The sequence below is a fragment of the Vanessa cardui genome, chromosome 4 (genome assembly GCF_905220365.1).
Source record: "Vanessa cardui chromosome 4, ilVanCard2.1, whole genome shotgun sequence".
Classification (NCBI taxonomy): domain Eukaryota; kingdom Metazoa; phylum Arthropoda; class Insecta; order Lepidoptera; family Nymphalidae; genus Vanessa; species Vanessa cardui.
The window spans coordinates 12,281,280-12,295,251 of NC_061126.1; the positions used below are offsets into that span (position 1 = coordinate 12,281,280).

The following is a 13,972-nucleotide window of genomic DNA, read 5'->3' on the forward strand; positions in this document are numbered from 1 at the left end:
AGCTTTCAAACTGAGGAGCGTGTGCAGAAATTAAATTAAATCGAATATCTACCTATCATCTCATCTCATCTATGTGAAGCGAAAACTGTGAAGCGAGATGCTAGTGCAAACACTTCAATTACCGATTTTTTAAAAAACATTCCCGATTAGAAATTTCTAATAAACTAATGATTTGAAAAATAAATGACGTCATGATTCATGCTAAATATATTATAAATAATTTATTTTATAGTTTAAAATAATTTATAACGCAAAATCAGAAATATTTTATTAATATCTGGCTGAAGACAGATTACCTTTGCGTAAAATTTTGTCAAAAAAGTATAAATGTCAACATAAATGTTTAACATTAATATTTAATAATAAAATATCAAGTAAATATAGTAAATTGCTATTAAACAAAGAATTTAATTGAATCGAAAGTTTATCCGTAACTACTTTTAATCACTACCGTTTAGATTTATTACGGAATTCTAATGATGAAGTAAGTACCTACATACCTATTTATTTTCTATGTTCGGAATACAATAATCCCAAAAATTTAATTATATAATTTTTACGTTATAAACACTGGTCATTAAATATATGCCTAATGCCTATAATTTATATTAACTGTAATTATAAATTCTCAACTTAATTAGAAAGCATCCTGATGGTGCTAATCCTAAAAGTTGTACTACATAATATACAAACAATGTAATATACAACTACTAGTTTGAGTAATTATTTAAGTCTAATTTGGTTGATTCAGACTAATGTTCAGACATTCAGTAAATAATGTATATAATTTAGTATGTAATATAATTCACATATGTATTTTATTTTTCAGCTTCTTTATAATATGATTAATGTGTTTTTAATACTATTTTATTTATTTTAGTGATACCATTGATGCTCACAGCATACCAGCATGGCAGAAAAACATGTGATAATATAGGAATAGCATCTATAGATTCTATCATTTCTACACAAAATGATCCATATTTTAACGAGGGAGGAAAACATATTTGGGATTTGAATATGAAACATTAAAAAATTTTACACATTTTGTTGTTTTATTATTTATGCAATACTGTTTTTGTACATATAGAAATACAAATTATTATCATTACAGTATCTGTTTATTACAATGGTCTTCAAATAAGAAAATATTACAATTAGATTAGTAAAGTAACTGACATTTAATAATTCATTACACTTAATTTAAATAAATAATTGAAATACAAACATACCTAATTGGAATATATTCATTTAATAAGTTATTTTTATATTAAATAACATTAATAGAATAGTGTACATTATCTAACATTTAACAATTTATAACACTTCATTTTATTAAATAGTTAAAATATTTGCAATGTCTATACTATTTTATTTTTATTAACACACTTATTCATGTTTGTACTAGTTGTATTTTATCAGAATTTCTTATTTTGTCTTTTCCTTTAAAATGTAATATATTCCACTGACTTGAAATACATGTAATATTTTTTTGTTTTATTATTATTAAATATCCTAATATGTGTTAGACACAACAGTATGCAGGAATCCAGCTTCTTAAATTAGAAAAGAAATTGAAATTCAATTCAAGTATCTACTTATTGTTCTTAAATCTTTACCATGAAGCATCAATTTGTCCGTGTAGTTTGTATGGTATCTGGTCGTAATAAATTATATCTGTTAACCTATAATTTATATATGTAAATATATTTTCTAGTAAGATATTATTGACTTAGCTGTAGTCTTATATAAATGTATGCAATCCATCTGAAATAGAATGATAATAAATTGATATGTTAATTAGAAGGAACTAATACCCTTAATATAATAATCAGCATTATTATATGTTAAAGAAAAACTGTGTAAAATTGTAAACCTCAGATCAAGGCCTTTACAGCATAAAGGTTTTTGATAATTTTCTATATATTATTAGATCTTAAATTCTTAATTGACAATGAATTATTAGTAATTCGTAGATGCGAGATAAATATTACTTCATTTTCTTAATGATTAAAAGTAAGATCTACTTAGGTATGCTTACGTTAGGATACATTCTCCGAGTGATAATATCATGCCAAGGTAGTTTTATTTGGTCCGAAGATACATTATTAATAGATCACATTGATTTACAGTTTTCGCTTAAGCCTTCCGCCACCTTTGATCTACTTTTAATTTGACGTATTTAGCCGAGATTAGTTTCATTTTTTAATTTCGAAATCGAGATACAGAATGCCAATTAATGTCAAATAATACAGTTCTCACTGAAACTAGTTCGTATTACTTTCAATCTCACAAAACGGCGCTAGTGTAGATTTAATTCGAGTTTGCTGAATGCCAAATAGAGTTTTCATTAGAAATCCCACATATGGAGTCGAAAAATGGGTTTCGGAATCGCCCAGGGTGAAGTTTTAGATCCATTTCAAGAATAGAAGATTGATAAAAACGTCAAAACACGAATTTTATGTTCACCCTCGACATTTTCCGACAAAGTCATTGCCGTGGGAATATCGTATCTTGTTTATTATTGTGACGTACATTTCTGGCAAGTCATCAACTCTTACAGATGTTGCTTCAATCTTAGAAAGATTTTTGTTTCCTTCGAAATGTTTTTACTTTCGATTATGTCAAATTAAATTAAATTTGAAAAAGATATTGAAAAGACATTTAGCGTTTATTACTTGCCCCTTCCTTCTGAGAATATTTCTAATAAAAATATTTAAGTACAGACTTATTACCTATTGTAAACTAATTTAATAGGTCTTCGTCCAAACAGGCTCTTAACAGTTCTCACAATTTAAGTGACGCTGACTCACGATTCTTCCTCAGCTAATATTCTAAAACGTATTTAGAAGCCTATAATTAAATTTCGTTAAAATCTGAAATTAAACACTGACAAAAGATAATAATATTTTTAGATCAAAGTGTTAATCAAATCGATGTCAGCATCATTTTAATTACAAAATAAATGTCGGCAATCCTTAGCTCAGCTGTTTAAAATTAACAGCCTGTTACTAATAATATTATTGTTGCTGTTCACTTTCAAGTCACTCAAATCTTGAATTATAAATCTCACTGCAATCAATCTAGAAAGCTTTGCTTCAATCGTTATCCATACTAACTTACTTCTCACCTTTACTCGTCGTAAATAGATTGAAAAATTGCCTTGAAAATATTCATCATTATACTTATACATCGTTTTGATATGAATATGTTAAAACTACGCAAGAGTTTAATCAAAAACATTACCGATTTTATATCAATATTTAAAAACGCCTCCATAATCAATTGGCGGACCTTGTCGATTCAGATGATATTATTAGAATACCCTTTGTCTATTTCTATTCCAGTACAGCTATTAAAACATTAGAATTGGAAATCGTATTCATAATAGACATGGTTTTCGTTTGAACAGTTTATTACGTTTACGTAAAAGCCATTTTCATGTTCAATGATTCAGTGTCGCGTAATAATAGTTTTGTTATAAAATCTCTGCGGTTATGTTCCATGACAGAGGTATTGCAATATATGGTATTTTTAACGACGTGTTTCAAATGGAATCATTTGCAAGGCTATGCTATGCTAATTAACTCATAACATTAGTAATTATTATTATTATTTTAAAGGTCAATTTTAACTTTAATTAAAAAAAAATCTGCATTTTGTTTTATTGACAACATTTCACTAACTGAAAAGGGTCTAATTACGGCTTAGCATGCACTATATAATTCAAATCTTATTAATATGAAGAATAATGGCTTTATTTTATTATTAATTATTAAATTAGTAAAGAAATATTACTTATGATTCGATTATGTATGTAAAGTTAATGACATAATCTTATTCGATGACAAATTTATCAATCTATCAATACGATTGAGTCACAAACGATCAAAGCCGCAAACTTCACCATTTAGAATATTATGCTTTACAATCTTTGTTAAAAGCATGTGGCACTGAATTCTGAAAGCGATGTTGAGTAGGATGAGCTCGCTTCTTTTGTTTCTCATTTGAAATGACAGACATTTTGTATTGTAGATCTTCCATAATGCATGTAAACTAGGCTACAAGTAAAAGGCCGGAACAAATAATAGCACGCATTTAGTTTAAACAATACGTCACATAAAAGAATCAGCGTTGAGATATCATAACTATTTTGTATAGAGATACATTTAGTTACTATAATTATAGCCCAATACGATTACTGAAAAGTGATTTCTCAATTTGCGTCAGATAAGTACTCAAATAAGAGTATGAAATGTTAAACTCATAATGCACGGATAAAATATTTAATAAGGAAAAATAGATATTTGAACACATCGTTCGAAGAATTTAATTAACTTTTATATTTTTTTTTAATAGAACGTATTCTACTTTTAAAATTTATTTATCGTATTAAAATGAAACACGATTCTAATTAAAATTTTCTATTCGAATATTAAATTAAGAAATAACTTATCGATGCTTGCTATATTACTATTATATATTTTAAATTAGTGAAAACGTTTCGAAACTTACGAGATTTTCTCGATTTATTTCCAGTTTATTATTTATTTGTCCGTTAGTGTAGAATGGCAGACGGAAGTGTTGGATCGGAACAGAGCCGAATGAGCGTACTTTTGTATTGTTTAACTTTTGATTAAAAACCTCTGTGACCGTCCATTCTCGTTTGCTTCTTTGATGTTAAAATCTTTCCCAAGATATCTATTGATGCTGTGTCGTTTGTTTTTCTTGTATTCTATTCTGCTATTCATATTTTTATACTTTAATTATTTTAATATAATTAAAAACACATATTTAACCTTCTTAGAAATATCACAAATTAAATTAACGTTGGTTGGTAATTCAAGGAATAATTCATTTATATGGCACTTCGTTCCAGACGGACTTTGATGAAATGGATTATTTGATGTAAAGTTGATACCTACGTACAAGATAATATTAAATACAAATAAATATACATTCCTTGCGCTGTTATCCCTCGGGGTTTTAATTAATCTAACTCACCCCTTGAGCCGGAACAAGATACAGAGTTTGTTTATTTGGTGGAACAATAATAGACTCGTTTTATATTTTATCATATAAATTATTAATGAACTGAACCATTTTTTCACGGGTATATTCAGATTATATATTTTTAGGACATATAAGAATCAAGTACCCAACAGTGAAAGTGAATGCCAGCAAGAATGCTATGCGAAATTCCCCGTCGATTTCGATTACCTGTCGACTAGTAAAGCCATGGCGAGCTGTGAAAATTGTTAAATATTTTTTTCATTATATAAACAATTTTATTCGTCTATTATAACATAATTGCATCTGGCCACATACCTTATCTGTTAATTATTTTAAATCATTTTGACAATCCACATACGTATAAAAAAATTAACCTGTATATTACACATACAAGCATCGTATTAACACACGTACATATCATATATATGATATCAGCATACGTCAATATGGGTGACAGACACAGCTGTACAAACTTTCAAAATTGCGTTTAAAAATTTATTTGTGTATGTATACATCTCGCATAATGCGTCGGAACGTACTGACATTGTAAATATTACGTAGCGTAATGAATATTCAGACAGTAATGCTGTGATGTAGCATAAATTTCGCTGCAAAACCTAACTGGGTTTACCTGTGAGTAAATATTACATTCGAAATGCCATCACGAGTATTAAGTGTTGTAATAAGATTAGGATCAACGTATCTATGAGCGCAAGGATTTCATATCGATCAATTATGTTCACATCGATTTGTGTTTATGCTATGTTAAGTAATATTGGTGTCTCTTTTTTATGGAATAGGTAGGCGGACGAGCATATGGCCCACCTGATGGTAAGTCACCATCACCCATAGACAATGACGCTGTAAGAAATATTAACTATTCCTTAGATCGTCAATGCGCAACCAACCTTGGGACATCTTAGTTCCCATCTATGTCCCTTGTGCCTGTAGTTATACTGGCTCACTCACCCTTCAAACCGGAACACAACAATGCTGCGTGTTGTTTAGCAGTAGTCTGATGAGTTGGTGGTACTTACCCAGGCGGGCTTGCACAAAGCCCTACCACCAAATGTCTCTTAAATTTCCTGTAAATTTTTATGACTAGCTACCGTCCCAGATTCATACGGGTAATAAAGTCTCGTCAAAAACGTTGTTAAAGTTATACATACGCGGCGCATGGCAGTTAAGCTGAAGTCGGCATATTTTTTCAGATGTTTAACAATCACCAATTCACAAATAAATATATATAAAAATACTCAAACTTAAGCTTCTTCTTATTTATTTCTCTATTCGATCATGAAATTCATATGACAATTGGTCGAGTAATTTTAGAGTTTGTCTAATTCAAACATACAAACAGATGGATGCAGTGGGGGACATTGTTTTTAAAATATGAAGTGTTTATTTTTTTTAATTTTCATTATTGCATTTTTATTATTTTATTACAAAGCGGCTGTAATAAATATTATATGATGCTCACTACATTACAAGTTATTTAAGTTATTATGTTAATATATTGATATTTACATTAAAGTAATCCATTAATTGATATGTAAAACTTCAAGTATAATTTTGAACGAAAATAAAAATAATTTCTAATTAAGAATATTTATTACATTCTAAATACGACACAACATAATACTCGCGTAAATTTTTTTTCTTATATTATTTTTATGATTACAAAATATAAAAATATCGACTCAATATACAATACCACCGTGCATTGTTATGTATGACCAATATTTTTTCACAAGTAATTTAATCGCTGAGATTGATGGATTGGCAGCTCACCTACGTGCAACACAATACGTTCTCTCCAGTTGAATATTTTGGTATTTCCAGAAAACCCATTACATTATACGATACGACAATAATAATTAATCTTATATATAAAATATTTACAATACTTTTACATAGTCCGATACGATATCGGACCCACCACTTGAACAATGCAATGAGTGTTTGTAATCGTACAAACGATTGAAACAAAAAAATATCAAATATCGCGTCGGAGTATAATATTGAAATATATCTTACATTCGAATTTAGTCACTGATTTGAGGAACTGGGAGTTAAATATCGCTTTTTAATTGTGTCGGATAATATGTAAATTTGATGATTGTCGTACATTCTACGTCATTGCTATTATAATATGACTTATGTATGTCGTACCGAACTCAAAGATTCAAAATATCAATATCGCTATCGTTTCGTGTATATTCGAAGTTGTTCCATCAGACTACGATTCGAAAACCATTATCTGAATTGGAAAAATAAAAAATAATTGCAATATTTTTATAAAGCGATACCATCTTTGTTTATAGGAATATATTATAGCGTAACTTTTATATTTTTTGTCTTTTAACAGTTTTTTTTTTGTAATATTAATGCTACGATTATGTTTTGCATTTAAATTGCAACGATTAATTATTGGCAACGCGTTTACAGTATGAAAAATGTGTTATATTACTTTGAGTAGCTAGATTTTTGCTTACTTACTGTTTGTTTACTGCAAAAGAGTATTCAGCGGATTATGAAACTAGTAAAAAAATGTGAAAAAGCTTGCAATTTTGCTTCAACATGACACATTGCCTATAGATGTTAGGACTGTAAGAAATATTAACGATCGAAACATCGAAAGTATTCAACCAATTTTGTGAGTTAAGATGTTCCATCCCTTGTTCCTGTAGTTGCACTGGTTCACTTACCTGTCCAACCCAAACAAACCAAAATTGAGTATTGCTGTTGTGTAGTAATTTTTATCATGAGTGGCTGGACAGTCAAAACTTATACAGTAAAACTAAGAGAGTTGGTGACAATAATCTGCTACATCTATCTTGAGTATTCGTAACTGACCATAGTTGTGTAACACTTACCATTTCTGTTTTAATCTTTATTCTAGAGGTTACCTAGTGTGTCCTAATATACAGGCGGTTTTGTCTTGAAATTATGGCTTAATTTTATGCGGTACGGTGAATGAAAACAATGTAAGACGAAATATTTGGAGATGTATATTCTGCAGTTAATGTTGTAGGAAACAAACTATATATGGAATTTTTTATCATAACATTTATATATTTGTTGAAAATTATGACCTTTATTCTTTGAAATGATGTATTGGAATAAAATAAAATTTAAAATAAGAATATATTCCATTTACGAATATTGACGATTTTCATACCTTGTAAAGATTGGCCTAATTAATTAGCTTATAAGATTTCAGGTCCCGAGTTATCGGATCAGAACTTAAAAAATCATCGGGTTTTTCCATCAAGGCAGTATTAACAGTATTTCGGAGTTAAGCAGTATTGAAGGACGTAAAAACGCTGATCTTTGGATTAATCTGTTACCGGTCGTATTGATTTACCGTTCCATTAGATTAATGAGTAAAGTTCATTAATTATTTTTTACTTAAGAACATACTTGTGCACTATTTCTTTATTCTCACACTGATATATACTTTTATATATGTACATCAAATAGGCATGAACTGGACTGGCATTGACACTGTAGGAAATGTGTGGTCAGAATCGGTTACATAAATTTCGTTTATATTTATTTCATTTTGACTTAATCTTTCTAAGATTTGAAGTATTTTATTAACTGTAACGACGTCACAAAATCAAAACGAAATTTGTTTAAAAAATATGTGTTCTAAATTTGAAAATTTTTATTCCAAATTATGCTTTAATGTAATATAAAGTAACGAACAAGTATAGTCGCTCGCCGCTGTATGTTAAGAGAAATAAAGTAAAAATGAACTGTAGCTTGAACACAATGAATTTGATTAATCGGTTGACGTTATCGAGAACAGCTCCTCGAGGCCTAATTTTTCATTCAGATACTATCGCGTTTCGATGGAAAATTTAAATGATATTTACATTATGACATTTTATAATTATGTGTTTATTTAAACTATTTGGGAAAATGAGAACGAATTTATGAAAAGAAATATTGCAAAAAAATTAATGCAACTGTTGGCACCACAATTTCAATTTTCAGGTATGTTTTAGACATGCTTAAGATATGACTAAGTGTAATTAAACGAAAACTGTAATCACCTAAAATACTAAGTTACCTGGTCATATGATTTGGCGTGATTGAAGCTCAAAGCTTTTTGATGTTGAAAATTAATTAGAAATAATTCAAATATATAATATATATTGAATTATTCTTCAATATATATTAAATTTCTAATAAAGTATAAACTTGAAAATGTCGTTATTAATTTACTAATAGGGTACCTAAATCAAATACATTTAGTTTCGTATCTTAATCGTTATAAACGAATACAAAATAATTAAAACAAAAAAAATTGTCAAGAATCACCAGCATTTTTCAAATCGATTTCCAAACCTAATAACTTGTCACCATCGAGAACGATCTCATAAATCATCCCATGACAGATCCACCTCGTATCAATCATCCAATAGCCCTTGCAGTTAATATCTCTCAGAATGATAGCAAAAAACTTTATATTTACATAGAAGGCCATTCGGTCCGTATTATGTAAATAAGATCACGTCGAGGGACTATGGTTTCCTTTACAGAGATTTAGAGTTACCGATCTTATGGCTTAATGTTGCTTTATATTTCGTCGAACATTGGTATTGTCAAACCTTTTTGTGGACATTATGTACGACGAGATGGCTCAGTAAATAGAGCACTGGATCACAGTGGATTATTACCGAAAATTCAATCGGATCATGGTGGATATTTTCAGCTTTAAGTTATCTGAAAATGAAATAACGAAAATTTAATTTATTTAGTATTCTTAGGACATTACAATTTATTATTAGTAAACCTGAACTATCCTATACCAGTTAATAATTAGTGGTTAATTGCAAGTAAATTACTAAGATCAATATATTGCATTTTTATTGTTAAATGCTTTTCTAACATTTATTTTACTTAATAAATTATACATGTTATTTTATTTTAAAATTGGACTTGTATGTAGGTGTCTAAAAAATTTAGTATGTTGTTTACATAATATATTGAGAAAGGCTTATCAATTCCAAAATTATAATAATCCGAAATGATTATCATTAAGTTATCATTGAGATAATATTGTGATGACGGATCTAGGAGAAGGTATTGGAACTTTTTAATAGATGCCTACGATTATTTACAGTTACATTCGAAGTAAATGTTTAAGAATTTTTTTTATAAAAAATTCATCGAATCACTCAATCTTAATCATTACTAATAATTTTATTTTCATAATGTACTATCATGATTTATACACCTAAAATGTATATTTATTATTAAAAGCATCAAGTATTGGTATCTTTCTGTCAAGTGAAGTTATCTAATTTGTCGGACGACGAGATTTCTCAAACATTAAATGACTTTCAGATTTGACGTCGAGTATTTAAATATCTCGTCAATTAATCATTCCTATTTATTTCTCATTAAATTTCGTAACAATTATTTTCGCTATTTACGTTTGAAGTGGAATCATTAAGGATTAATTTGCTCTCGTTTAATTATTCAGCAAAATAATTTTGTCATTTAAATTTGTAATTTTTTTTAGAAAATGAGTTTTTAATTAGATTTTGTAAATTTTGAAAGAATAATCAGTCAGATGAATAATTATGTAATCGCTGTCACGTTTATAATTTTGATTTTGAAACAGGGGCCTAGTACCTACCAGTCTAATAAATATCAGTACAATAATAATTGTTGTAATAATTGTTGTAATAATTGAACATGTTATTAAGTAATCGTACCAATACTGTTCATGCGAACTACACCATACAATTTTATTATTTATAATATGAAATGATGCTGAATTTATAAGTCATATGCATAATAATTATTTTATTTTAATTTTTATTGAGATACGATACTAACAAAATTTATAATCGTATTTATATCATTTTAATATGTCGACGAATTTGAAAAATTAATAAAATACTTAAATTTTATCAGTTTTGAAATCCCAGTATTTTTTTTATAAAATCAAAGTAATTTAATTGTTATCCAATTCGAGAGTGAGTTCTGTCTTATAGTACTTCAAATAAAAACTACCAGCGACGCGGAAAAGAAGACTCTTAAGAGTGAGAGACAACGGAGATAAAAAGGCACCGTTGAACGGTTCATTTTGTTTACATAAGCCTTTTTTATTTCAAACTAGCTATACCCGCCCGCTTCGCCGAAAAATATTTTTTTAATTTTGTACTTAATTACTGATCATCCACAATATACAAATAATAAAGAAACAAATAAGAGATAAAAACATGCGAGATCTAATCAAATTCTTTAAAAAAAAATTTAATATTCGTCATCTATTTCATCTTCTTCAATGGTGTTCTCGATAGGCTGCAGATTGGTCATAACACCCATCAACTCATACGATGTTCTATAGGTACAATGAAATTTTTAATTAAATTTCTATAGTCTGTAAAAGTTTGGTTCAAACCAACACTTCCTTTTATCCGGTTCTATCGAATATCGATGTTATTACATTTACCACCTTGTCAATACTTGCGAACGTACGTCAAAGCATCCTGAGCGTATTCGTCTTGGACTTCCACTGTACGAAGATGTTTGTCCAATATCAGCAGCTACTTTATCATTCGAAATTGTATCTCGTAAATAAATGAACTATCGGTCATAGTTTTGATTGTCTGTATCGAATGTAGTTTAATCGTTCGTTCTTGACCATAGCGTACCTGTCAACAATGAATTGTTAAAACAATTGACGACACTTCAGAATATGGTTAGATTGATTATTATCTTTAATTATTCTACGATACGCAAAAAAAATCCATGCAACTAACTCCTCGATTTCACAGAGCCTGTCGTGAGAATATTTTTATACAGTCCGAGATGATATCCATCTTCTGCTTGCATAAACATAATTGGATAATCGTAATAATTGTCATACGATTGATGTGTTTCAGCGACACCTTGATTGTTTTTGTGTCGCTTAGTGATAACAATACCTCGTTTTGTAATTTCTGTACGAAAAATTACAGCTGTGACTTCAGGAGCTACGGCAGCATTAAAACGACTTTCATGTACGGTATTCAATGGCGTTCTATCTGCATTGAAAATGACTTCGAATCATTTGTTGTTTTACCTTCTAAAGCAGTTTTAAAATGTTTAACTAAACATTTATTTTCATAAAGCATAATCCTAAATTTAGCGATGATTTCTCGATTAGTTGTGTTACTGATCATGCATCAAAGATCAATCTTTTTCTACGTTGTCCATGGAATAAATGTCCAGAAACTGGAGATTTTATTTATATACTGGAAGAAGTGAACCAATCATATGATACACTTTAAACTTAGACACGAAATTATTGTATTGCACAATATTTGTTGCTCCAAATAATGTCATTTCAAAGCAAGAATTGTAATTTCTAATATGCTCCTAATATCCTCAGTAGTTCCCGTAACGTAGATAAGAAGAAGTTCTGGTGGTTCAGTTGTGGTAAATACATTTTGCAAGTGGAGTAGCACTAAGCAGTTTATTTTAAACATCATAGCGTGACAATATGGGCATACTATATTTATTGAACCAATGATCACATCGGGATTTATTGAGATTGGTTCCAGTTTTTGACTTAGTCTATTTTAATCGTTGATCATCCAGTCGTTGGGCTCGCTCGTCAGGTTTTTCAGTATCTCTTAATAAAGATGCTTTTTCGAAGATCTGAACTTGATCATTACGTTGACTAACTGTTTTGGCAACTCTCAAAGTAGAAATTCGGATTCTATTTGTTTTTAAACGTATTTCTTGTTGGTGTGTTGTTTCCGTAGCTCTTTTGGATGACGCTGCTCATATTATATTGTTGATGTTCCGATATTTTGTTTCTTCAATGGCATGGTATTTTCTATTTATATAAATTATTTGATTCAAGGATGATCAGTGATTTGCATTTATTGTTTCATATTTTATACTTATCGGTTGATCGGCATAGAAATGCAACGTGATACTCGTAAGGGCCATCTGTTGCTTATTTGTAATGATACGGATGAAATAATTACTTTCTCCGTGAAAAAATACACGCGAAATAATATCGGTTGAACGGTGCAGATATATTTATATCTCAGCGCTACCTGGTGGCGAGTTACATCAATGGGGATAGCATAATCTCTTTATTCATTTAATCTTAATGACCGATCAAATAGTTTCTGAGTTTATCGATGACATACATACAAACACATCCATTTTTGTACATAGATATTCTATCATTTGCGCAAGCACATGTTTTTCCTGTATACCAATTTTTATAAAGGTCGGTGTATCTGTTCTCGAGTTATAGCAGAACATACAGACAGACAAAAATGTCAAAAATCGTAAAAATTATGTCAGTCAATCAAAAAAGAATACTTATGACGAATTACGACAAAAATAAGTGTACAGACAGACTCTAGAGATTTATTCATTAAGGTTGTACACGCGACGGAAGTTCAAAATATGGGGTAACTTCTCCATTTCCCTTCACTGCTCTGCTCCTATTGACTGTAGCGTGATGAAAAGTATACTATAACCTGCCCAGGAGTATGAAAAATGATTGTACCAAGTTTCGTTAAAATCCGTCGAGTAGTTTTTGTTTCTATAACGGTTATACGGACAGACAGACAGACAGACAAAAATTTTACTGATTGCATTTTTGTCCTCAGTATCGACCCCTCTTCAACCTCTGATAGTTTTTTTGGAAAAATATTTCATGTACAGAATTGACCTCCCTACAGATTTATTATAAGTATAGATTGCTGGCAGATTAGCAAATTGGCCATCTGAGTAAGTTAGCACCGCCCAGAGGTTAGCATAGCCCTTGTACCTTTACATATATTGAACACGGATTAAAAAAAAGAAAGAGAATCATTAATAAATTGTATTCTTAATCAGTATTCCGAATTTACCGAGAAAATGTAAGCCATTTTTGTATTGTGAATATTTATGGCATAAATCATGATAATATTATACATATAAATTTTAA

At 29.4% G+C, this 13,972-nt stretch overlaps 2 long non-coding RNA genes across 2 annotated transcripts; one reads left to right on the forward strand and one right to left on the reverse strand.

Moving 5' to 3' along the window:
• Positions 1–341: 341 nt before the first annotated feature.
• LOC124544477 lies at positions 342–1,045 on the forward strand. Its single transcript, XR_006967537.1, has 2 exons — positions 342–484; positions 881–1,045. It is a non-coding gene; the product is annotated as an uncharacterized LOC124544477 (long non-coding RNA).
• Positions 1,046–1,374: 329 nt separating this feature from the next.
• On the reverse strand, positions 1,375–2,393 carry LOC124544299. Its single transcript, XR_006967527.1, has 2 exons — positions 2,042–2,393; positions 1,375–1,767 (listed from the first exon to the last, which is right to left on the reverse strand). It is a non-coding gene; the product is annotated as an uncharacterized LOC124544299 (long non-coding RNA).
• Between the last annotated feature and the right edge of the window lie 11,579 nt (positions 2,394–13,972).